The sequence below is a fragment of the Meriones unguiculatus genome, chromosome 4 (genome assembly GCF_030254825.1).
Source record: "Meriones unguiculatus strain TT.TT164.6M chromosome 4, Bangor_MerUng_6.1, whole genome shotgun sequence".
Lineage (NCBI taxonomy): Eukaryota > Metazoa > Chordata > Mammalia > Rodentia > Muridae > Meriones > Meriones unguiculatus.
The window spans coordinates 28,736,815-28,762,573 of NC_083352.1; the positions used below are offsets into that span (position 1 = coordinate 28,736,815).

A 25,759-nucleotide genomic window follows, 5' to 3' on the forward strand; every position below is an offset into this window, starting at 1 on the left:
CAGAACCCCCTGGCATAGCATTATGAAACAAAAAATGTCCAAAAATACATTTCAATTCATTTTCTGTTGTCTATTTCTGCTGGGCATGAGACCTGCTCTTAAGAGTGATTTGTATATAACCTAGAACCTCTGCTCAGATGTAGCCCATGGTAGCTAAGTAACCAAGTGGGTTATCCTAGAAAGGGAAACAGGGACTATTTCTGACATGAACTCAATGGCAGTCTCTTTGACCTCCCCAAACCCAAAGGGAGGAGCATCCCTGCTAGGCCACAGAGTAGGACTTTGCAGCCAGGCCTGAAGATACCTGATAAAACAGGGTCAGATGAAAGCGGAGGAGGTCTTCCCCAATCAGTGGACTTGGAAAGGGGCAGTGAGGAGATGAGGGAGGGAAGATGGGACTGGGAGAGAATGAGAGAGTGGGATACAACTGGGATACAGAGTTAATAAAATGTAACTAATAATAAAAATAGAAAATAAAAATAAATAGATAGATAGATAAATAAATAGAATGATTTGTCTATCTAGTAAGACTGTTGGAGAAAATTAATTTTTCATTGGTGAGCAGTTATCAACTGGAGATAGGTTTTTGGGTTAGGGATGGGGGCTTGTTGCCAGTTCCCTTCTCATTTCTGAGACCTCCTCTTACCCCAGATATTTGCTCGCACTATGCATGCTGTCACAAGCTCTGTGAGTTCTTTTATGCATTGATCCTGCTATGTTTAGAAGAGCTTATTTCCTGGATGTCTTCCATCCCCTTTGGCTCTTACAATCCTTTCCTTTTCCCTTTCCCAGGGTTCTCGGAGTCCTGGGGGGAAGAATTTGGTAGAGACTGAGTGTTCCAATGTATCTCACTCTTTAAATAATGTCTGGCTGCAGGCGCAAGCTTCTCCAATAGTTACAGAAAAAGACGCTGGTGTATGAGTACAGCAGAATGTCTTTAGGGGTCATTTTATGGCTATTTTCCTTTAGCACAACAAAAGTATTTGGTATTTATTCCCGTAATAGATCCCTTGGCTGTCTGGTCTAATGTTCTTGATCATTTGAGCAGTGTTGGGAATGGGTTCCATCATGCAGAACGAGCCACACATCGATTCAGATATTGGTCGTATATGTTAGTGTTGTCTTTGATAAGTAGGATACAGTCTGTAACACCACAGAAGTTAGGTACAGAGTAATAGACTATGGGAAAAGGGGTAGATCTCCCATAAGCTTTGCGCCATTATTGTCCATCTTGAAAGCAGGTCTTCATTATAAATGGAAGAGTTTATAGCTGGGTTGGAGTTTACCTTCCTTCTTTGGTAGCATGCCGAGTACCTTTTAGTGTCAGAAATTCTAGTCTGTAGGGGTGAAGGCTTTAAGTAGGCACTAGCCTGACTTCTCTGAATTCAGTGAGTTGCAAAGATGTCTTCATCAACAGGGACTTAATCATCAGCTTGTAGACAGCAACCAATAGACTTGGCAATAGCCCTGGTTGTTTGGGGTTTACAGTGGGACACCCTTGGTTTTAGCTGTCACTCTCAGAATTTTTTCCCTCACCCCCACATCCTCCCTCCCACACATTTGACCCTTCTGTTCCAATACAAACTCCCTCATCCACCGATAACTATCCATTCTATCTTCCCTTTCTAGGGAAATCCATTCTTTTCTCTGTATCTAGCTTCTATAGTTATATGTACAATAGAGTGCATACTTAAGACTTAACCACTAATATCAATGTGTAAATGAATATATAACACCTTGGTCTTTCTGGGTCTGGGTTACTACAAGATGATTTTTTTTCTAGTTCTATCAATTTACCTGCAAATTTTATGATTTTACTTTTTTAATGCTTGAGTAATATTCCACTGTGTAAATGTACCATGTTTCCTCTATTTACTCCTCCATTGATGGACAACTAGGCTGTTTCCAGTTTCTGGCATTTCTGAATAGAGCAGCAATTAACATTGTTGAGCAAGTGTCTCTATGGCAGACTATATTTTCCTTTGCGTATATGCCTAAGAGTGGTATTGCTAGATCTGGAGATAGATCTATTTTTCAGGTTTCTGAGAAACCACCCCACTGATTTCCATAGTGACTGTACAAGTTTGCAGTTCCACCAGTAATGGATAAATGTTCCCCTCACCCTCAACAGCATGAGTGGCCTTTTGCTTTATTGATCTTGGCCATTTTGACTGGTCTAAGATGAAATTTCAAGCTAGTTTTGATTTGAACATTTTTCTTGATGGCTAAGGATGTTGAACATTTCTTATTTTTTTTTAAATTTTTCATCAATTACACTTTATTCATTCTGCATCCCCCCATAAGCCCCTCCCTCCTCCCATCCCAATCGCACCCTCCCTCCTCCCTCTGCTTGCATGCCACTCCCCAAGTCCACTGATAGGGGAGGTTCTCCTCTCCTTTCTGATCTTAGTCCATCAGTTCACATCAAAAGTGGCTGCATTGTCCTCTACTATGGCCTGGTAAGGCTGCTCCCCCCCAGGGGGAGGTGATCAAAGAGCAGGCCAATCAGATTATGTCAGAGGCAGTCCCTCTTCACATTACTATGTAATCCAATTGGACTCTGAACTGCCCTGGGCTACATCTGTGCAGGGGTTCTGGGTTATCTCTATGAATAGTCCTTGGTTGGAATATGAGTCTCTTGGAAGTTCCCTGTGTTCAAATTTTCTTGTGCTGTTGCTCTCCTTGTGGAGACCCTGTCCTCTCCAGCTCTTACTATTTCCCAGTTCTTACCTAAAATTCCATTCACTCTGCCCAACATTTGCCCATCAGGCTCAGCATCTGCTTTGATAGTCTGAAGGGCAGAGGCTTTCAAAGGCCCTCTGTGGTAGGTTCCTAGGTTGTTTCCTGTTTTCTTCTTCTTCTGATGTCCATCCTCTTTGCCTTTCCAGATGGGGATTGGACATTTTTGTTAGGGTCCTCTCTCTTGCTTAGTTTCTTTAGATGCACAGGTTTTAGTGGGTTTGTCCTATGTTGTATGTCTATATGAGTGAGTATATACCATGTGTGTCTTTTTGCTTCTGGGACAACTCACTCAGGATGATCCTTTCCAGATCCCACCCTTTACCTGCAAATTTCATGATTTCCTTATTTTTCATTGCTGAGTAATATTCCAATGTGTAGATGTACCACAATTTCTGCATCCATTCTTCAGTTGAGGGGCATCTGGGTTGTTTCCAGCTTCTGGCTATTACAAATAAAGCTGCTACAAACATGGTTGAGCAAATGTCCTTTTTGTGTACTTGAGCCTCTTTTGGATATATGCCCAGTAGTGGTATGGCTGGATCTTGAGGATCAAAGACCTCAACATAAAACCAGACACATTAAATCGGCTTGAAAAAAAAGTGGGAAATACCCTAGAACTCATTGGTACAGGGGAAAACTTCCTGAACAGAACACCAACAGCACAGGCTCTAAGAGCAACAATCAATAAATGGGACCTCATGAAACTGAAAAGCTTCTGTAAAGCAAAGGACACCGTCATCAAAACAAAGTGACCGCCTACAGATTGGGAAAGAATCTTCACCAACCCTTTATCTGACAGAGGACTCATATCCAGTATATATAAAGAACTAAAGAAGCTGGAAAGCAGCAAACCAAGTAATCCACTTAAAAAATGGGGAACAGAGCTAAACAGAGAATTCTCTGTAGAGGAATACCGAATGGCAGAGAAGCACTTAAAGAAATGCTCAACCTCACTAGCCATTAGGGAAATGCAAATCAAAACAACCCTGAGATTTCACCGTACACCCATGAGAATGGCCAAGATCAAAAACTCAAGTGACAACACATGCTGGAGATCTTGTGGAGAAAGGGGAACCCTTCTCCACTGCTGGTGGGAATGTAAACTTGTACAACCACTCTGGAAATCAATCTGGTGCTTTTCAGACAACTAGGAATAGTGCTTCCCCATGATCCAGCCATACCACTACTGGGCATATATCCAAAAGAAGCTCAAGTACACAAAAAGGACATTTGAACATTTCATTAAATGTTCCTCAGACATTTGTGTTTCCTTTTTTGAGAATTCTGTTTTGATCTGCACTCTATTTTTATACTGAGTCCTTTGTTTTCTGTATGTCCAGCTTCTTTCTTTCTTTTTTCTTTCTTTCTTTCTTTCTTTCTTTCTTTCTTTCTTTCTTTCTTTCTTTCTTTCTTCTTTCTTTCTTTCTTCTTTCTTTCTTTCTTTCTTTCTTTCTTTCTTTCTTTCTTTCTTTCTTCCTTTCTTTCGCCTTTATGCAATTTAGATATTAGCTCTCTATTGCAGTCTTTCTCAGTTTGTGGGTTGTGACCAGTTGTAGAAACAATTTCATATGGTCTTAGGAACTGACACATACCCCTATGTAAAATACAGTTATGAAGTACAATAAAAATAAGTTTATTTTTATATTAAAAGGTTTCATGTTAAATTTTATATTATTATTATTATTAATATTTTATGAAAGTTTTATATTAAAGTTTTCAGCACTAGAAAGCTTGAGAACCACTCTTCTATTTGATGTGTACTTGGTAAAAGTCTCTTTCAATTTTGTCCAAGAGATGGAGGTCTTTACTATATAGAACCTTTTCAGTTTCATTTACTTTCAATTCTGAAATTTTTTAGTTTATTTTTTAATTTCTGTCTTGACCCTTCTTTCAGTCAGTACTGAGTGGTTCAGTTTCCACAAGTATATACATTTTCTATTGTTGTTGACATGTAGCTTTAATTCATGTGGACAGATAGGATGCAGGGTGGTATTTCAACATTTTTTGTATCTATTGATACTTGTTTTGTGTCAAAGCATGTAGTTAATTTTTGAGAAAGTTTCAAGAGTTCCTCAGATAAAAGGTGAATTCTTTTTTATTCCAGTGAAATGTCCTGTAAATATAGTAGGTCCATTTGATTCATGACAGCATTTAGCTCCAAAATTTCAGTTTAGTTTTTGTCCAGAACACCTGTCTATTGATAAGAATGTGGTATTGGAAGTCACCCTTTTTCACTGCATGAGGGGCATTATGTAATTGAAGCTGCAATATTTCTTTTATGAGCTTAGGTCCTCTTACATTTGATACATAGATGTTTAGAATTGCAATATCCTGTCTTGAATTTTTTTAAGAGTGTGTAGTGCCCTTTCCTGTCTTTTCTGATTAACTTTAGTTTGAAATCTACTATTATTTGAAATCTACTTATATTTGAAATCTATTGTTAGATACTAAAATATCTCTATCAACTATTTGGGTCCATTTTCTTGGAATATCTTTTTTCATCCTTTACTCTGAGGTGATATCAATACTTGATGTTAAGGCATATTTAATGGATGTAGGAAAAGGGTGGATCCTTTTTCAAATCCAGTCTGTTAGCTTATGACTTCTTTTTTTTTTTTTTTTTTTTTTTACCTAAAATAAGTATTTTATTTTTAAAATTCTTTTTTTTTTCAATGCAGTTTATTCAGGAACCTTGAACAATCCTCGGACCCTGGGGAAAGCCAGCCCACAGCTTAAATAGCCTCTGGGTAGCCAACCCAGGCGTGCCACGTGGGCAATGCAGATAGGTCCACATACATGGAAGCAAGCCAGATCCTCAGCCTTAGCCAAATGTGGAATTGTTTGTGACAGAGAGCACTCACCATCGGGAAGGTGGAAGGCAGAAACCAGCTCCATCTTTAAGGCATAGCATTCCGCAGCTCTCTACAGTTCCCCCTTTTTGTTTTAGACACATCAGGCAAGAGTAGAGGTCTGATCTCTGATATTAGAAATAAATTGGGACTTTGTACTGATGTTCATTTAGGTGTCATCCACCCAAAGAGCATCAGACCCGTCCGATACCTTTTTCTCAGAGGCGGGACCTGGGGCATCAACCCGCATGCAATCAGACATGCTCTTCTCTGGGTCCAAAGCGGCTGACCCTGGATTGCTGCAACCATGAATCATCTGAAGGAATAGGCGGGCATGGGAGTGTTAGTAGGCCTTCTGGTGTTGGTCTCCTTGGTTTGCCTGTGGTATATATGCAAGATTAGAGTCTCACAACAGTGTGATGCAGCCATGATCATTCAGGCCTTTACAGCCATTGAAGCAGGACATTCTCCCCAAGCATGGTTGGATACCATAAAAAGCTAAAATGTTACACTCAGGATGCGAGGCTAAGCTTATGACTTCTTATTGAGGAATTGAGAGCATTGATGTTGAGTGAATAGTGTTATTTGATTCACATTATTTTGTTATAGTGGTGTGGAATTTTTCTCCCTTCTTGGGTTACTGGTGTGCAATTATTTATTTCTTGTGTTTTCTTGTATGTGACTAACCTCTTTGGTTTGAAGTTGACTTTCTATCACCTTCTGTAGGGCTGAAATTGTAGCTAGATAGTGCTTAAATTTGGTTTTATAGTGGAATATCTTTCAATTCTCATATATTATGAATGAATTTTTGCTGGTATAGTTAATTTGTGCTAGTCTCTACAGTCTTTGGAGTTTGTAAAACATCTCTCCGGGCCATTGCAAAGCCAGGTGTTCCTCTAATAAGTCTTCCTTTGTATAGTATTTGGTCTTTCTCCCTTGCAGTTTTTAATATTCTCCTCTGTTGTGTATGTTTAGTTTTGGTTATTACGTGATATGGGAATTACTCTTCTGTTCCAGTCTATTTGGTGTTTGTAAGCTTTTGTGCCTTGATAGGCACCTCCTTCTTTAGATTAGGGAAATTTTCTTTCAGGATTTTGCCGAAAATATTTTCTGTGACCTTGACATGGCTTTTTCCTCCTTCCTTCATTTCTATTATTTTTAGATTTGGTCTTTTCATAGTGTCCCAGATTTCCTGGATGCTTTATACCTAAAAAATTTATAAATTTTTTAGATTTAACACTTATTTTTGAAGGTACCTTGGAGTAGACACAGAACATACCTAGATATCAAATTCTCAGGATAAAAGAGATTTATTACCCTGGAGGGACAGGCAGATTAAAGGGCAAGGGCTGCCTCTGAATCAGACAAAGACAGCAGAGGAAGTCTGTGTTAGAATGAGCTTGTATTATTTGTACATGTTAGGCAGGGTAGCCAAATAATGAGTTTTGATTGCTGGACTTTGGTGATTTGATACCTTGACTTTGTAGTTGTATTCAATCATACAAAAATAGCCTTGTTAAAGAGCACTTAACTTTGACTGGAGGTACCCATTTCTTTTACCTTCTCTTCATGCGTGAGATTATCTCTTCCATATTTTGTGCTCGGTTGGTGAAGCTTGCCTCTGATGTTCATGTTTAAGTTCCAAAAATTTTCTTTCCCAATTTTATCTCAGTTTGGTTTTTCTCAGTGATTATATTTCTACTTTCATGTCTTGAACAATTTGTTGTTGTTGCTTAAATTTCCTTCCAAGGTTTGTGTTTTCATAAATTTCATTAGTGGATTGTTCATCTACTATTTAACGACCTTGAACATAATCATAATAGTGATATTTAAGTCTGTCTTTTGTTTCGGCATATTGCATTTCTCAAGATCTGCTGTAGTAAGGTTGCTGGGCTCTCATGAAGGCATATTCTGGGCTGTTATTGATTGTGTTTTTATGCTGGTACTTAGGCATCTGGTTTTGGGAATATTGTATGATGGAGGTGTTTTCTCAGTTGAGATTCCTTCTTCTAATATGAATTTATTTGTTTCTGGTTTACAACGAAATTTATATATATATATATAAATTTATATATATGTGTACATATATATATATGAGTTTATGTGTGTGTGTTTACTTTCAAGGTTACTAATCTGATCTCATAAATCGTAACAATGAGAAACAAAGATTATTTTGACCATACCCCAAACCTTAGAAACATTATCCTGCTTCCACAGTGAGGCAGCCTTTACCTTGCCATGCTACTGGAGTCCTTCCTATTATTTAGTGCTTATAAAATGCCAACTCACTAACTATTACCTCTTAATTCCCCCTTTCTGTCCCGGACTGTAGAAATGTGAGTGAATGGATTCCTTTTATTCCTGTGGGTATTCTACATCAGTGGTTCTCAATCTTTTTAATGTTGCAACACTTTAATACAGTTCCTCATGTTGTGGTGACCTTCAACCATAAAACTATTTTCATTGCTATTTCATACTGTTATGAAGCATAATCTAAGCATTTTTTGAGAGACAGATTTGCCAAAAGGTTCGTGGCCCACAGGTTGAGAACCAGAGTTGTACATCCTGAGCAATGGTTTATATATGTTAAACTTTCTGAACTTATTTTAGTTAATAGGGATGACAGATTTGGGAAACATCCTTTGAAAGCATGTTGCTTCCTGCTGCTTTCCCACCAAAGTACTTTTTGTAACATCCTAGAAAGCATCTCCTAGAGATATAATCATAAAAAAACACAAACAAACAAACAAAAAAACCCAATGTCTTTATTCCAAGATTCAGTAGCAGGAGAGATTCCAGCCTACCACACTTGAGGCTCCTGCTTCTAGGGACAAACGCACCTCCTATTGTGAAGAGATGAAAATGTTACGTTTATTTTGAGGAAAAAGCCAGATATCAAACATAGATATATATCTTTAAATTGCTGCATTTCCCAGCATACTGTCTTCTTAAAACTCCAAGCCTTAATTTAGGAGCATTGAGAGTAGATAAGTTTTGGCTTTTCTTCTCTACTGTCGTGGATTTGAGTAAGTATTTCCTGCTTTTTCAGTTGCCAAGTTTTACTTTGACGTAGACTTTTATTAAACTCAAAAGGATTTTGTTAATCAAACTAATCTCATGGTCTTGTGAGGTTTCAGTTTTCAGAGGGGGAATCATTTTGTTTGAAAAAAAAACATTTTTCCCCTTCAGTATTGATAAAAGTGGGGTGAATCACTGGAGGAAATAATAGTAAAACCATCAAAATGCTGAAACTAAGATGTGTGCACTTGTAGGCTCCTCATAAACAAGCTGGCTTCCATACAAATCACTGAAATCCTTCCCTGAGTACCAGTCTGTTAGAACCTGCAGTAGTTTGTTTGACCTACCAGGGGGACCATAAGTGCCCTGGAGCCATGTCTTGATGCCTCTACATAGATCTAAACAAGCCCTTCTAGAGAAAGCAACAATTTAAATCAACAGCATTTCAAAGCAAAATGTGGCTCTGTTTTTACCTTGATCATGTCTTCTTGAGGCTCTGGCTTGAGGAGAGCACTTGAGAGTGTGCTTGATTGTTCATGCTGCACTCACTTCTAGTGACTTGAAGAGAGGGGAATTAGCTCTTTAGTAAATATAATCAGGTTGATTTCACAACATCTCAGGCTATTTCCTTGCAATTTTACATTCTAGTTCTGTTATTTTGCAAGTGAAAAATATGTGTGACTTTTCTTCCATGACAGAAATGAGTCCTGGAAATACATAGAATACTAGACGACTACTCTCTTATGGGTTTCTATTTTTGATATTTTTCTTCTGTTTTCATCATCTTTTCATATGTTCTTTGATTTATTCTTTCATATTGTAACACAATGATTCCACATTCCATACCTCATGACACTCTACTGTAATTTGCATGGGTCATTTTTTCCTAAGAATGTGTGTGTTTTAAAAGTTTAATTCAGAGCTGAGGAGAGGGCTCAGCCAGTAGAGTGCTTGCTGTGCAAATATGAAAACTGCAATAATGCAGTGTTAGAATTCGGCCTATGCCTCAGCTGTAGTATCTGCTGACGTCACCTCTCACAGATACCTGCGGCACCTGATGGAGACATTATCTGTGTGTCTCTAGCTAACAGATTTCCTGGCACTGATTAATCTCACTAAGAAGCGGTGACATCAAAGGTGTTGTTCCCATGCCATTTTCACCACCCCCTTGCCTGACTTCTCCCTGGAAATCAAAGCTCTTAGTGCAGGTTTGAAATGTGAATCTTCCCTATCTCCAGAAACTGGCATATAAAAGAGATAGATCTCACTTCTGCCTCATGAGATTTTTTTTCTTTGTTTCAAGAACCCCAGAGACAGGGTGTTACCAATCTTGAGACAGGAATTTCTGTTCCACCTAGAATGTTTGTTGTGCTGTTGGTTCTATTCTAATAAACTTCCTTCTTGTAAAATTATTGTTTTCTTTTTTAATTTTAATATCATTTTTATATTAATCACAGGTTGTTTACTTTGTATCCCAGCCATAGCCCCCTCCCTCAGTTCCTCCCTCCCTCATCTCTTCCCTGCCCCTTTCCAAGTCCCCTGCTAGGGGAGGTCTTCCTCTCCTTCCATCTGACCTTACCTTATCAGGTATCTCCAGGACTTGCTGCCATGTCCTCCTCTGTGGCCTAGCAAGACTGTTCCTCCAGATACAGAGACTCATAACTAACCAAACCTTGGGCAGAGTGCAGAGAATCACATGAAAGAAGGGGGAGTTAGTATGACCTAGAGAGGACAGGAGCTCCACAAGGACAAAATATATCAGGGCATGGGGCGCTCTATGAGACTGTTTCTCCAACCAAGGACCATGTATGGATATAACCAAGAACCCCCTGCTTGGATGTATCCCATGGTAGCTCAGTAAAATTATTGTTTTCAATGTCACTCTTGAACAGCCTCCTCATCTCTAACCTAGCAAGGACTTAAATTTGATTCCCAGCACCCACATAAAAATGACTAGTGTGTTCCAGAGCTGTGGATGAAGCAGAGGCAGGAGGATTCCTCCAGTTTGCTGGGCAGCTACCATAGTGAGGTCAGTAAGCTTCAAGTTTAGTGAGTGATATTGTCTCCAAAAGGAAATAAAAAACAGGCAAAGTAAATAAATAAATGAAATGATGTGGAAAAGGAAATGTACGAATATGTCAGTCATTAACTTCTGGTCTCTACATGAACTCACATTCACATCTGTGAACACTCACTGGAATAGATACATATATACAACAATTATCTGTTTTAAATGTATACAATACAGGATATTTTTTTTTAGGTTGAGTGTATACTTTTTAATCTTTTAAATAAAAGAATAGAGTTCTTCATACCACATGATCTCTCCTGAGAAGAAAGTTGTTATCATCATTCAGGGGTATATTTAATTTAGATAATAGTAATATTTGATTATAGAAAGTGCTATTTTTATACTTCTGTCTTAAAAATCCTGAAAATAAAAACAATTTAAATGGAAAATATTTTTTATGGCTCATGTTTTATGAAGTTTCATTCTGTGGCCAGCCATCTCTGTTGCATTTTGGTTGTTATTGTTACTTTTTTTTTTCTTTTAGGGAGTGAGGGTAGAGAACAGAGTAGCATGCAACCAAGGTTGGCCTAGAAGAATACATTTGAAGCCACCTTAAGTTGTTGGTCCTTCTTTCACCTCCCAGGTTCCAGAATCATAAGAATGTGTCACCATAGTTTTTAGGACTGTAGCAAGAGAAACATCAGGGTAGAAGTACATGGCATGGTATGATCTAAGAAATCTTTAAGGTGGAGGGGAGGGAGAAAGGAGGAGGAGAAAAAGGAGGAAGAAGAAGAGAAGGAGGAGGATGAGGAGGAAGAAGAAAAGAAGAAAGCAGAAAGGGGAAGAGTTCTTTTTCTAGTAGCCAGTTCTATATGATCTCATGAGGAGATTAAGCACGGAATAGGTTACTAATCTCTCATGTTCTTGTGATCCAAGGTTTACAAATGGGCAGCTTTTAAAGGGCAGTTCACTTCTTAAACAACAAACACAAATACTTTTAATGTACAATTTTCAAAAAGACAACACAACGTAGTGTATCCAGGTTTCCCCCATCTATCACAAAGAATCCTTTAGATACATCATTCTCCTTTCTCCAAAAAGAGGAACACGACCTCAGGGAAATTAAGCTGGAATGGTGGCCTCTATTTCCAGAGAGTGTCATTGCTCTTCCAGTCTCCTTTATGCTCTTCCTTAAATGTAGGAAATGGAAAACAGTCCAGTATTAAAATATAATAAAATCATTCAATCAAATGTTTTGGAATCATATGCAGGCAACATACTTGTACTGTAGTTGAAAACTCATACTCTGTTTTCCCTATGCCTCATCACAAGGTCACTTCTGTGACTGTAAAGGGAAAATTTTTTTTTCTCACCAGCAAAAATTCAATTAACTCCCTAGGGACAGCAGGTGGGTGTCCTATAATCCAATTCCATTCTGACATTATTTTCTTGAGATAGTGGCAGATCCTGCAGGTTAAGGACTCAGTCACAAAATGATTCCTCCTCTAAGATAACAGTGTGAGGCCCCATATTAGTTAACCATGCTTCTCATCAACCAGCTATAAATTAATGTTTCTGTAAAACCTACATTGTGTTCAATTAATTCTTGGGGCCCACAGAATTCATGGAAACACTATTACTGATTTATTATTTGATATGAGATAAAGAGTTCAGAAGAAGAAATGTACAGGGTTATTATAGAGAGCCCAGAGTAAAGTCACCATTACAAGATGGCGCTGGCATCGGCTCTCATCCTGGTAAACACGTGGAGTTGCGCATGCGCTAAGGCGAAGGTGCGTCAAGTCACTGCCCAGCCCGGGGTGTCATATGGGGTGATGGGTGAGCAGCCAATCAGGGGATGATACGTCATCTCACACCATGGGTGAGCAGCCAATCAGGGAATGATACGTCATCTCTGGTGTGAGCAGGGCTTATATAAACAGCGCCACTTCGGGGCTCAGGGTCTTCCTCCTTTCATCGCTTGACTGTAATAAAGCTTGCTGCAGAAGGATCCTGTTGTCCCTGTGCGTTCTTGCTGGTGAGACGATTATGCGGGTCGCAACAGGTTATATACAGGAGAAGAAATGCATGGAAGATTTTGTAATTCTTTGGGTACACACCTTCTAGGAGACTCCAGATGTTTCCCCATCTGGAATATCATCAGTTCTGTCCTTTGGAGATTTTCTGGAAACTTCATTGATAATCAATAATTGATTAAATCACTAGCCATTGAAGATCAACCTTCTCTGTCCTCCTTTTTGTCACAAGAGGTTGGGAGGTGGGGCCAAAGTTTCAGCTCTATAATCCTACCTGGGTCTTTCATAGGACCACTTCCCATCCTAAGGCAACTTAGAGGGGGGCTCATCTTTACCACATAAATAGAGGTTCATCACATTAGCAATTCCAAATTTTTGGAGTTGCATGATAGGAGTGGGAACTAATATTAAATATTTGCTTCATAGTCTAATAGCAAAACAAAAGTAACAAACAGTAATAATAATAATAAAAATGAGAAACCCAAACAGTTTTTTTTAATTTTATTTTTCTTTTTAGTTATATTTTGTTAACTCTGTGTCCCAGCTGTATCCCACTCCCTCATTCCCTCCCCAACCCCACACTCCCTCCCTGGTCTCCTCCCTTTTCTAAGTCCACTGATAGGGGAGGACCTCCTCCAACAAACAGTTTTTTAAAAGTTGAATTTAGTTCAACTAATGAAGCACACAGGGAGACATACAAGCACACACATACATACTGAAATGATGATATGCAACAGATATTATATGAAAGAGGTTTATTGGATAGAGACGAAGAAAGAGAAAGAAGGAGAGAGTAAGACATGATAGGAGGAGGGGATGAGGTGCCCTGACAGGGAAAGTGGAGAGAGCAGGAGAGAGGAAGAGAGTGCAAGAGTAAGAAGGAAAGAGAATAAGAGAGAGAAAAAGTGACATGTTGATCCTTTCATGGAACAACTGAACCATGCCTGCCAGGTGCGACTACCTGGTGAGGGACATATGATGACATCATAGGTTGTAGGCAACCCAGAAGCAGGCTGCCTAAATAGTAACACATACTGGCACACACACAAATACATTCAAACATTTTCAAAATACTACACAAAATCAAATAGGCATGAATTAGCTCATCATGTTGTTTGTTTTCCTGTCATCTAATTAAAGATTTTTCTTCTCCCTCTCTGGAGATCAGCATCCTTTGATGTCATAAATAAACTCAAGTCCCTAATTTTCAGGGCACTGGACAAGTTCTGAAGTCCAGGAGCTCATTTACATCTAGCTTCAATGTGAATTTAATGTCATTATAGGATTTCCCTTCCTGCTTAATTCTTTTAGCCATAAAGATATTAGTTCTGTCTTTCAAGAAACTCTGTGTTCCCACAGGACCTCTGCTGACACCATTAAAAGCTCTCAGCAGAGCTGGCCTTTCTGTACATCCCTCATTTTATCCTTGTTAGCAAGTTGTACATTTTTTTGGAGTTATCTTTCTGATCATGTGAAGGCTGCAGGTCCATTTTGATGGATACATAAGATACTTTTCTCTAAAGCAAAGTGACCCTGATTAACATGAAATACTAGAGAAACAATACAGGAAGTAAATCAGCCAGTGCATTCACAGGGATGCCAAGTCTTAACAAACGCCATGGAAGGAAATCATAGGACATATTTCAGAAGAAAAAAAAAGCTTGAAATTATGAATGAAAAATAAGAATAAGAAATAAGGACAATATAAATAAAGGTTTGGAAATGAATTCTTTCTGTTACTTAATATTATTCACAACTCGATTTGAAATGCCAAGTATGAATGTGTGTATGATACCATTGGTGTCACTTTATCTCCCTCTGAAAGTATCTGTTTTAAATTTCACAGTAAAATTTATTATACTATACTGCTGTTAAAACCATATCCTTATATAAACTACATAGGATTAAATTTAATACTGGCTTCTGATTATTAAACATTTAAATCACCTCAATATTCAACACTAAACATTCTTTTAGAGTCAGGATTTTTCTCTGCTTTACACATCGCTGTGTTGTTGAGTGTGTGGCAAATTAGGTAGTCCGTCAGTGCTTGCTAAGCTGGTGTTTAATACAGCCTCTCTCAAAGTATAGTTCAACGATACTGGAAAACTCTTGCAGGGATTGATAAATATTCTGTATAAAGGGGTTTCTTTGTTAAAGAAACTTAAGAGCTATATCATAGTGGGACATTTGTGGAGAGCTGCTGATTTGTCAGGCTGCTTTGTTATTGAGTTTACATATTTTCACCCTGGCCTTCACCTGGAGACAGAGATAAGCAGGAAGTTTTGCCAAGTTTCTTTTTGGTTTGTGTAAGGATCACACAAACAGGTAGTCGAGGTAAACAAGTTTGACTTCTTGATGAACCCCTTTATTATAGACATGCTTTGCTCTGACTAAAGAAAAGGTATTGTGGAATAATCCAAGTGCTACAGTTTCTGTTGATAGCCCTCTTGAACTGATCCATGTGTAGTGTGTTATTATTATTATTCTTTTCTTTTCAATCTTCACTCTCCACCCAAGAACTATTCAACTCGGCTGGCAGGCTCTGGCAGACATTATTTTATGTATTTCAGTTCTGCATTATTGTATATCTTCAAGGAAATTCCTTTCTTAAAAGGACTGATGTACAGAGGTTGTAAATGAGGAGATGTCATTCACAAGAAATACCCAACAATGTGATTACAGAGAGAAAATGGTATTATGTGCAACTCCTGCCCTAGCATATGATCTGCTTTATGCCTAACTGTGCTTCCAACAGGGGTCATCTGTGAGTTCAGGTTCCACTTACAAAAGCATTTTTTTTTAAATTGAGGGGATTCAAGATGGTGACTCTAGGAGGACACTGTGTCTGAGGAGCAGGACATCAGGATCAGCACAACAACCAAGAGACTGAACTCTGGGCACTAAAACACCAGCAATTGTGATTCACAGGTGAGAGAAAACCCTATGGTGTGGGAGTCAATCAGGTCCATTCTCAGGTCACACAGCTAAAACCCAGAAGAGTTCCCAGGTCCTGACAGGTGCTTGGTTGCCATCCCAGAGCCACACTCCATCATGTCCTGATTACCATTCCAGGCTGAACTGTGGGCAGCAAAACACCAAAGGCTGAGATTTCCAGTTGCAAGAAAACCCCACAGGGAACAAAGTAATCAGGATAACCTCTGGTCACCCAGTCAATCCCTGGAAAAGCTCTGGGGGAACAGCTGTAAGCCCAGAGTGGGCCCTCAGCCTCCAGTCCAGAAACCTGCCAAGAGGCTGACTCACATTCCCAGACAGAACTGGGGGTCCCAGTGCACCAGAAACTGAGTTTCCCTGTCAGGAGAAAACCCCACAGCAAAGGAATCAACAGGTCAGAGCTTAGAGCTTTCGGGTAACTCCTCCCCCTACACTTCCCACACATGGAAAAGTTCTTGGGAGAGGTTAATGGATTCCTGCAGGCACCCAGTCCCCCACTAGGAGCCATCACTCACCTGTGTGCTCTATGCTCCACTCCAGATGGAACTGTGGACCCCAAAACACCACACACTGGCTCTCCCTGTTGGGAGGAAACCCCACATTAGGGGAGGTGATAAACATCTGGTCCAAACTCAGGAAACCCAGTTCCAAAAAAGTTTCTGGGTTCTCTCAGGCTACAGGCTCTAGCCTCCTGCTGTATGCATGAGAGATGTGCTCACCTGCCACTGATTAACACTTTGAAACTGGACACAGAGCTCCAAGCTCAGACCTACAGAAGCCTGGAATCCCTGAGATCAGCCCCCAGATACTGCTCCAAGGGGTAACCATAACTAAACTGACAAAATGGCGGGGCTCCCAGGTGCTTCAAGAAGGCTGTGCTGGAAAAGAGTGTAAGAACAACAGTAGCAGCAGCTCACTAGATTCAGAGCAAGAAACTGAGCATCAGAGCAGCTGTCTCCAGGGCTTCTACAGGTGAGAAGGGAGGCCTGTCTGACTAGCAAAGACCCCAGTTACAACTCAGGTTACCTGAGGTGAGCTGTAGCAATTCCTGAGAAACACCAGCCATTCAGTGACCATACCCAAAAAGCTGAGGAGGCTTCCTTCAGGAAAAACCATCTTCCTGCCAAGGGGATTCTCTCCACCACAAGATTCCAGGAACCACCCGAAACTAACACCCAACACCTAAGATAGCCCAATGGGTAGAGGCCAGTGTAAAAGCTCAACCAACAAAAGGCAGAGCAATATGCCATCTTCAGAACCCAGTTATCCAGGAGAAAGCAGCCCTGGACACCCCAGCATAAATGAAGTTGAAGAAGATGACTTTACATCTATGCTTCTGAAGAGGATAATAGAGGAAACAAAAAAAATGTGTAAAGAATTAGAGGAAGACAGAGTTAAACAGATTATAGCCATCTATAAAGAAATGGAGGAAGATAAAGACAAACAGATTATGGTCATCTGTAAAGGAACACAGGAAGATAAAGACAAACAGTTTGTGGTCTTTAAAGAGGAAATACTTAAATCACTGAAAGAAAGAAAATAAACAGAGGAATGTTCAAACAAACAGCTGAAGGAATTGAAGGAAAATACAGTCAGACAGGTGAAGGAAATAAAAAAATGGTTCAAAATCTGAAGACAAAATTGGAAAAGTTAAAGAAAACACAAATGGAGAAAATCAAGGAGAGAAAGAACTTAGAGAAGAAAACAGGAACTACAGAGGTAAGCATAACCAATGGACTACAAGAGATGGAAGAAAGAATTTCAGGTATGGAGGATACAGTGGAAGAAATCGATATATCCATCAAAGAAAATGTTAAATCCAAAAAATTCCTGAGACAGACCATCCAAGAAATCCAAGACAATATGAAAAGACAAAACCTAAGAATAATAGGAATAGAGAAAAAAGAAGATTCCCTCCTCCAAGGCCCAGAAAACATCTTCAACAAAATCATAGAAGAAAATTTCTCCAACTTAAAGGAGAGGCCTATATGTATACAAGAGACCTACAGAACACTTAATAAATTATACCAGAAAAGAAAATCTTCCCACCACATAATAATCAAAACAGTAAGTATACAGAACAAAGAAAAAAATACTAAAGCTGCAAGGGAAAAAAGCCAAGTAACATATAATGGCAAGCCCATGAGAATCACACCTGACTTTTCAACAGAGACTATGAAAGCCAGAAGGGCCTGGATGGATATCATGTAGACCCCCTAAGAGAACACAGATATCAGCCCTGGCTACCATAACCAGCAAAACTCTCACTACTCATAGATGGAGAAAACAAGATATTCAATGACAAAAACAAATTTTAACAATTCCTACCCATAAAACCAGTGCTACAGAAGATACTAGAGGGAAAAATACAACCTAGGAAATCTAACTACATTCAGGAAAACACAGGAAACAAATAACCTCACTACAACAAAACTATAAGTAGCCAAGCATACAAACACACTACCATATCCAACAGCAAAATCAAAGCATCTAACAGCCAATGGTCATTAATCTCCCTCAACATCAATTGACTCAACTCTCCAATAAAAAGACACAGATTTACAGAATAGATGCATAAACAAGATACAACTATCTGTTGCATACAAGAAACACACCTAAGTCACAAAGATAGACATTACTTGAGAGTAAGGGCTGGAAGACAGTTTTCTAAGCAAATGGATCCAAGAAGCAAGCAGAAGTAGCCAATCTAATAAAATATCTAATATCGAATATCTAATGAAATAGATTTTCAACAAAATTACTCAAAAGATATGGGGAATGTCATTTCATAGTCAGCAAAGAAAAATTCCACCAAGAAGAGGTCACAATTCTGAACATCTATGCCCCAAATATAAGAGCATCCACATTAATAAATATTAGTAAAACTGAAACCACACACAGATCCCCACACATTAATAGTGGGAGAATTCACAATCCACTCAACATCAGACAGGTCAACAAAACAAAAATTAAACAAAGAAACAATGACACTGACAGAGGTCATGAATCAAATGGACCTAAGAGACATCTACAAAACCTTTCACCCAAAAACAAAGGAATTTACCTTCTTCTCAACACCTCATGGAACCTTCTCCAAAATAGAACAAAGAACTGATAACAAAGCAAGACTCAACAGATACAAAAAGATTGAAATAATCCCTTGTATCCTATCTGACAACCATGTACTAAAGCTGGAGCTCAACAACAACAGAAATAGCAAAAATCCTATACATACAAAAACTGAACAACTTGAGACTCAATGACAATTGGGTTAGATAAGAAAGAAATCAAAGACTTCCTAGAATTCCATGAAAATGAAGGCACAACATACCCTTACTTATGGGACATAATGAAAAAAGTGCTAAGAGGAAAGTTCATAGCACTAAATGCCTTCAAGAAGAAATTTGAAACATCTCATACAAGCAACTTAACAGCTCACCTGAAAGCCTTAGTTAAAAGAAGAAGCAAAATCACCCAAGAGGAGTAGACAGCTGGAAATATTCAAGCTCAGAGCAGAAATAAATCAATTAGAAACAAATAAAGCAATTCAAAGAAACTCTTCGAGAAAATCAAGACAGACAATCTAGCTAAAAGGCAGAGAGAAACTGTCTAAATCAGCAAAATCAGAAACGAAAAGGGAGACATAACAACAGACACTGAGAAAATCCAAACAATCATTAGGTCTTATTACAAAAGCCTATAAGCAACAAAATTTGAAAATCTAAATGAAATGGACACTTTTCTTGACCAATTCCATTTGCCAAAGCTGAATCAAGAACAGGAAACTTAAGTAAATAATCCTATATCCCCTAAGGAAATAGAAGCTGTCATCAAAAGTCTCCCATCCAAATAAAGCCCAGGACCAGATGGTTTCAGCACAGAATTCTACCAGACCTTCAAAGAAGAGCTAACTCCAATTCTCTTCAAACTATTCCACAAAATAGAAACAGAAGGAATACTATCAAACTCATTCTATGAAGCCACAGTCACCTTGATACATAAACCTCACAAAGACCCAATGAAGAAAGAGAATTGCAGGCCAATCTCACTTAGGAACATTGATTGAAAATACTCAGTGAAATACTCACAAACCAAATCCATGAACACATCAAAGATATCATCCATTATGACCAAGTAGGCTTCATCCCAGGTATGCAGGGGTGGTTTGATATATGGAAATACATCAAAGTGATCCATCATATTAACAAACTGAAAGAAAATGACCAAAGAGGGAGTAGGGAGATATATATGGGGAAGCACCTCAGGATTGAGTCCCCAGGAAAGGACCATGTAGGAGACATCGGATAACCTGATTCTAAAAGAACTTAGTTCATGGTTAGTCTCTTTGTCCCTGGAAGCCTACTCTGTTCTGGATCCAGCAGCCCGTTCACTCACCAATTTTGGAATTTCAAATCCTTTGCCCCTCAGATAAGGTGCACACTGGTCGCCGCCATCTTGGAGCCCCTGACATGAGAATTCCTGCTGTGCCCCCTTCGTTGTTGCCTCCTGTGCTCAGGGTTCTTGTTTCTGTTTTGTAACACGGATTTATTCTGTGATATTTCTTGGAGGCAGTTGCTAGGAGAGTTAAATTTTTTTCTGCCATATGATATTTCCTGGTACATCACTTCAGCTCCCAGTCAAGACTGTTTCTCATTTCAAAACTGAGTTACCCAGGCTAACTTAAACTATGCATTCCCCCATTTCCTTGTGCATAAATGAGCCAATCTTGGGCTCTTGCAGTCCATCTTCAGCTTCAAGGTAATGGAACTGGGTTTTTATTACCATTAACTGTATGGTTCCTGTTCTTTGATTAATGTGTCCTAATAATTTGTTAAGCAAGCATTATCCAAAAGCGACTTAAAGTAGATTCTGCCTTTAAGCTGTTATGATTCTGGCTTTGTACATAGTTTCGCAATACTAATTCCTGCTAAAGCTAAGTAGGTCCCAAGATAATAAGTAATGTAAGGGAATGCCCTTTTAACTTAACATTTAAGCCCATTAGGATTTTTGGGCCAAAAGTATATTTTTCTGAAATAGCTTCAATTATGACAAAAGGACCATGGGAATCAGGGAAAAGGAATGTTGAAATGCCAGGGAAAGGCTATAAATGGGGAAGTAATAGGAGGCATCTGGTTAGTTGAAACAACTGAAGAAACAGTGAGCAATCATGGCAGTTTACACCATCTATATCTCAACTTGCAGGCTATAACTAATACCAAACAATGTCAATGAGATAAAAATCTGCTGAGAAAAATTCAGACTGGAAACATAAATAAATACTTCTCTTATAAAAGGGGAAAGTGAGAATTCCCACAAAAAGAGGTGAAAACTTAAAAGGTCTTTGTACTGGGTTTCAGACTTAGAGCACAGACCATCATCACTCCCCTCAAGTAAAGAGTCCAATAATGCTCCTGAAGATGCCTTCAGGCCATGATCCCAATGAGTATCTGTCCCTCAGCAAATGTCCATTTCAGGATCTAGGTCTTCTCATCTGCCTGTTTCAGAAACTCACTGTCTTCTTTTAGTCCTTTGGATGAGCTGTTCCTTCACCAGGACATTGAGCTTGTGGAAATGGTGGTGGTTGTGATGGTGTGTGTGTGTGTGTGTGTGTGTGTGTGTGTGTGTGTGCGCGCGCACTGGGTAGTGGGTCTATCAACATTCTGAGTGGCACAATGGATCTTGGTTGCCCTCATTCTGCCTGCTTTCCATCCTTGAGTAGAGGCTTTTTTGGGGAATCCTCTGTCACTCAGGATGGGCTCCCTTTGCATTTTGACTGAACCCATGGGCATTGCTCAACTGTGGAAATATAGGCAAAAGCTGCTCCTCTGAGCATCCCATTCGCTGAATCCCACCCCACTGTTTTTAAATCCCATTGAAGAATGGAAGCTCACACTCATCATCACGTTCTCCTAGAATCCAGGGACTTTGAACAGAAGTTGTCTGCCTGGTTCACAATCAGGAAATTTCAACTTAAAAAACAAAACAAAACACAAAAACACAATAGTCTGTATTTGTGGGAGTTCTTACTCCCCGTTTCTGTTTATTTAGAATCTCCATTTTGAGTACACCAAGCATCTGTCCCTCATTTCTCCCATAGCATACAGCAATGTTCCCTCAGGCAAGGAAGTACCCACAGGTGGCAGCCCCTAGTGTCCTCCCCGGTCCCCTCCCCACCCCACCGTGAGTGCAGTCTCAGCCCAGCCTTGCATCCAACACGAGGCCAGAGAGGGCGTTCAGGTCCACCGTGGATGAATGAGCTAGCAGAATCCGGTCAACCTTCCGTTTCTGCTCAGAGTCCGGGAAGATGCTCATCAGCGCCTCCCTCAGCTGGGTGGTCTCTGCCCAAGATCTCTGTGCCGGCCTGGCCAGTTTCTGCTGCATCCTGGGCAGTGTAACCGGGGTAGTGAAGAGCTGTTGCTGAGGAAGCCCAGGGCATGGAGAGGCTCCGTGTATCTGGGGTGGTGGCTAGTGGCTGGGGCTGGGGCTGGGGCAGGGGCTGGGGCTGGGGCTGGGGCTGGGGTTGGAGCTGGGGATGGGGCTGGAGCTGAGGCTGGGGCTGGGGCTGGGGCTGGGGCTCCTGAGGACAGTGTCCAAAGTGCTCATGCCTGGCAGGCTGCTGTCAACAACCAGCTGCCTGTCTGGAGGAAAGAGGTCTTTTCGAAGAAATTCTTCCAGCCGAGGTCCGTGTCTTCCCAGAGGGTCATCGGGAACCATAAATATGTCTCCCACGAACGTGTACTGAAGCAGACTGGTGGCAACGATTTCTCTCCAGGACGCCGACTCAGTCACAAACTCTCTCAGGTTATCATTGGTCACGATGATCCCCCCGGTCTTGTCTGCCAGGTGCAGTAGGAACCTGTCCTCATGAGAAGAGATGGTTTCTCGGGAGACCCTGCGGGCAGGAGTCAGAGCCACTATGCCGAGCTCCTGGAGCTGGCCCAACAGGTGCTGTTCCGTGACGTGAGGATCCTGCCTCGTTCTCCACTGTGGGACAAACACGGTGATGTTTCTGTTGCCAAGCTTCCAGAAATACTCCACGGCGAGGGCTATTCCTCTGCAACTGAAGAACTTTTGTAGGCCGTGGGCCATGGCCACGTTACTCCCGTCTATCACCACATGCTTCAGATCTGCTCTGCCAGGCTCATTTCTCAAGGCCGGACTGTATGGGGTCTTGAGGGTCTCTTGAAATCTCTGAACCCCTGTGACTGTGGCAGTGGGGTCCTCAGAGGATCCGCCCAATGCTATGGGTCCTGTCCCTGAAGGAAACAGCCTGGGCTGCTGCAGGAGCGGCTCAGAAAGTGGGGGCACCTCGGCTTAGGCTCAGGCGAGCCCCCTGAGCGGGAAGAAGGAAGGAAGGAAGGAAGGAAGGAAGGAAGGAAGGAAGGAAGGAAGGAAGGAAGGAAGGAAGGAAGGAAGGAAGGAAGGAAGGAAGGAAGGATGGAAGGGAGAGAGAGAGAAAGAAAGAAAGAAAGAAAGAAAGAAAGAAAGAAAGAAAGAAAGAAAGAAAGAAAGAAAGAAAGGAAGGAAGGAAGGAAGGAAGGAAGGGAAGAAAGGAAGGAAGGAAGGGAAGAAAGGAAGGAAGGAAGGAAGGAAGGAAGGAAGGAAGGAAGGAAGGAAGGAAGACCCTCTCCCCTTCTCCAGGCTGTCTTAAGGATCCCTGATTCAATCCCCTTCCTTCCTGTGGCTTCTTTCCGCTGAGTGGGAACATTGTACTGGTTTTCAGTCCTAGAGCACAGACCAAACATCTGTTCCTCCTTTCTCCCATTCTATACATCAATGCTTCATCAGGGAAGAAACTACCCACAGCGGAAGCTTCTATTGTGTTCCCTGATCCACTCCTCTGTCCCATATTATTCAGCTCTCCCATACATTATAGCAGTGTTCCATCCTGTAAGAGTCCTACCCACAGGTGGAAGCTCCTTCTGTACTTCTTTTCACCTTCCCTCTCCCATAGTATACAGCAATGTTCCCCCTGGCAAGGCAAGTACCCACAGTTGGAAGTTCCTGCTGCACTCCTTCATCTCCTCCCCATCAAGAATGAGGTCTCCATCCTGCCTTGCTTCCAACACCAGGCCCAGTGTGAGTTCAGGACTCTCATGAATGGATGAGATGGCCGAATCTGCTCTATTGTTTGGTTTTTTTCTCAGAGTCTGGAAAGATGCTCATGGGTATTTCCCTCAGCTTGCTGGTCATTATGAGACAAGACTCTGTCCCTCAGTAAATGTCCATTTCATGATCCAGTTCTTCCAATCTGCCTATTTTAAGAACTCATTGTCCTCTTTCATCCTGTTGGATAAGTTTTTCCTACACCAGGTCATAGCGGTTGCTGAGATGTTGGTGGTGGTAATGGTGGTTGTGTTTTGCCCAGTTTAGAGACTCTCTGAGTCCACCTGGAAACATCTCCAAATAATTAGCAAGAGAGCTTATTCAGAGGCTTATCTAACTTATGAATCAAGTCTCACTGATGCAGCAGTAGAGAAGTTGGACACCATGCCCCAGGTTAACAGGTTATGTAATGGAAAAATTTCAAGCAGGGGTTTTCCATGACAGCAAGCAGGGGGATTCATACCTTGATACTACAGGATTGGATATAATCATAAGGGAGAGATGCCCGTTTACCTGAGGCACTTATTCACAATTGCCATTTTTCTAAACTGCATCTTCTAAGTTGGGGAGAATTTTCCCAACAGTTCCACATTGATTCTTGTCAAAGAGATTGCCTCTGTTTTCTGCCAAGTATTCTGTGATATTTCTTGGAGGCTGTTGCTAGGAGAGTTAACTTTGTTTGATGCCGAGTGATATTTCCTGGTACTGAGTTAAGTTCCCGGTAAAAATGGCTTCTCATTTCAAATGGAGTCACCCAGGTAAACTTAAACTCTTCATTCCCCCATTTCCTTGTGCATAAACAGGCCAATCCTGGGCTCTTGCAGTCCATCTTCAGCTTCAAGATAACAGTACTGGGTTTTTATTACCATTAACTGTATGGTTCCTATTCTTTGATTAATGTGTCCTAATAATTTGTTAAGCAAGCATGATCCAAAAGTGACTGAAAGCAGAAGATTCTGCCTTTAAGCCGTTACAGTTCTGGCTCTGTACATCCAGTGTTGCAGTACTAGTTCCTGAACCAGCTAAACAGGTCCCCAAGATAATAGCTAATATCAGGGAGCCCCCTTTTAACTTAGCATTTTAGCCCATTAGGTGGGATTTTGGGGCCAAAGGCCTCTTCTTCTGAATCCTCTTCAATTCTTAAAATAGGACCGTTGGCATCAGGGACTTGGTAGGCAGAAATGCCATCTAAAGCTTGCGCAATAAGGCAGTCTTCAGAAGCATCTGGTTAGTTGATCTAACTGAAGAGACATTGAGTAATCATGTCAGTTTCCAGCATCTCAGCTTGTAATCTATAACTGATCCCGAATAGAATCAAACAGGTGAAAATCTGATGAGACAAATTCAGACCAGAAAGAGAAGTTAAAAGTTGTCCCGTAAATGGGGCAAGTGAGAAATCCTAAAACAAAGGGGAAAAACGCTTATCTGTGGTCTGTTTGAGCTATGCCAGATTCAGGTCTCATGACTTTTTGATTTCCTGAAATTCATATAAATTTTTAGTTTGCAAATGGAAATAATAAAAGACTCAGAAAAATAATATATCAACAACATTTTGTGAATAACAGGTAAAACTGGAATGAGTATCAGTTCTTAGTTATTTGTTTTGCAAACAATTTATACAATTTAAGTGTGTCCATGACCTGAAACTCTAACATTTTAACTGTGGGCACAGCTGATGGTAATCAGCCATTATGCCGTTCTTGTACACCCAGCATCTACTTTTAGCCCTGTCATACTGGAAAGTTAGGCAGAAATATGTAAACAATTTAAATGTTAAACTCTGGATGTTTGGACTTTCCTTAACAAAGCAATTAGAAGGAATAGGTATAAGATATTTCTAAATCCTATATCAAGGTCTACCTCAAAAATAGAAGATATTAAAAATACTATAAAAGCTATGGCTTTTGGGTCAGATATACACATTGGACAGATGTCCTTAACATGATGAAAAACATCTCTAAGTCTATCTCCATAAGACAACCAAGAGAAAATTAAAATCTCAAACTTATAACTGAATAATGAGCACTCAGTGCTCCTTCAGT

The 25,759-nt window shown here is 40.4% G+C and overlaps 1 pseudogene; it reads right to left on the minus strand.

Moving 5' to 3' along the window:
- Positions 1-21,803: 21,803 nt before the first annotated feature.
- On the minus strand, positions 21,804-25,407 carry LOC132653784 (NEDD4-binding protein 1-like; annotated as a pseudogene).
- Between the last annotated feature and the right edge of the window lie 352 nt (positions 25,408-25,759).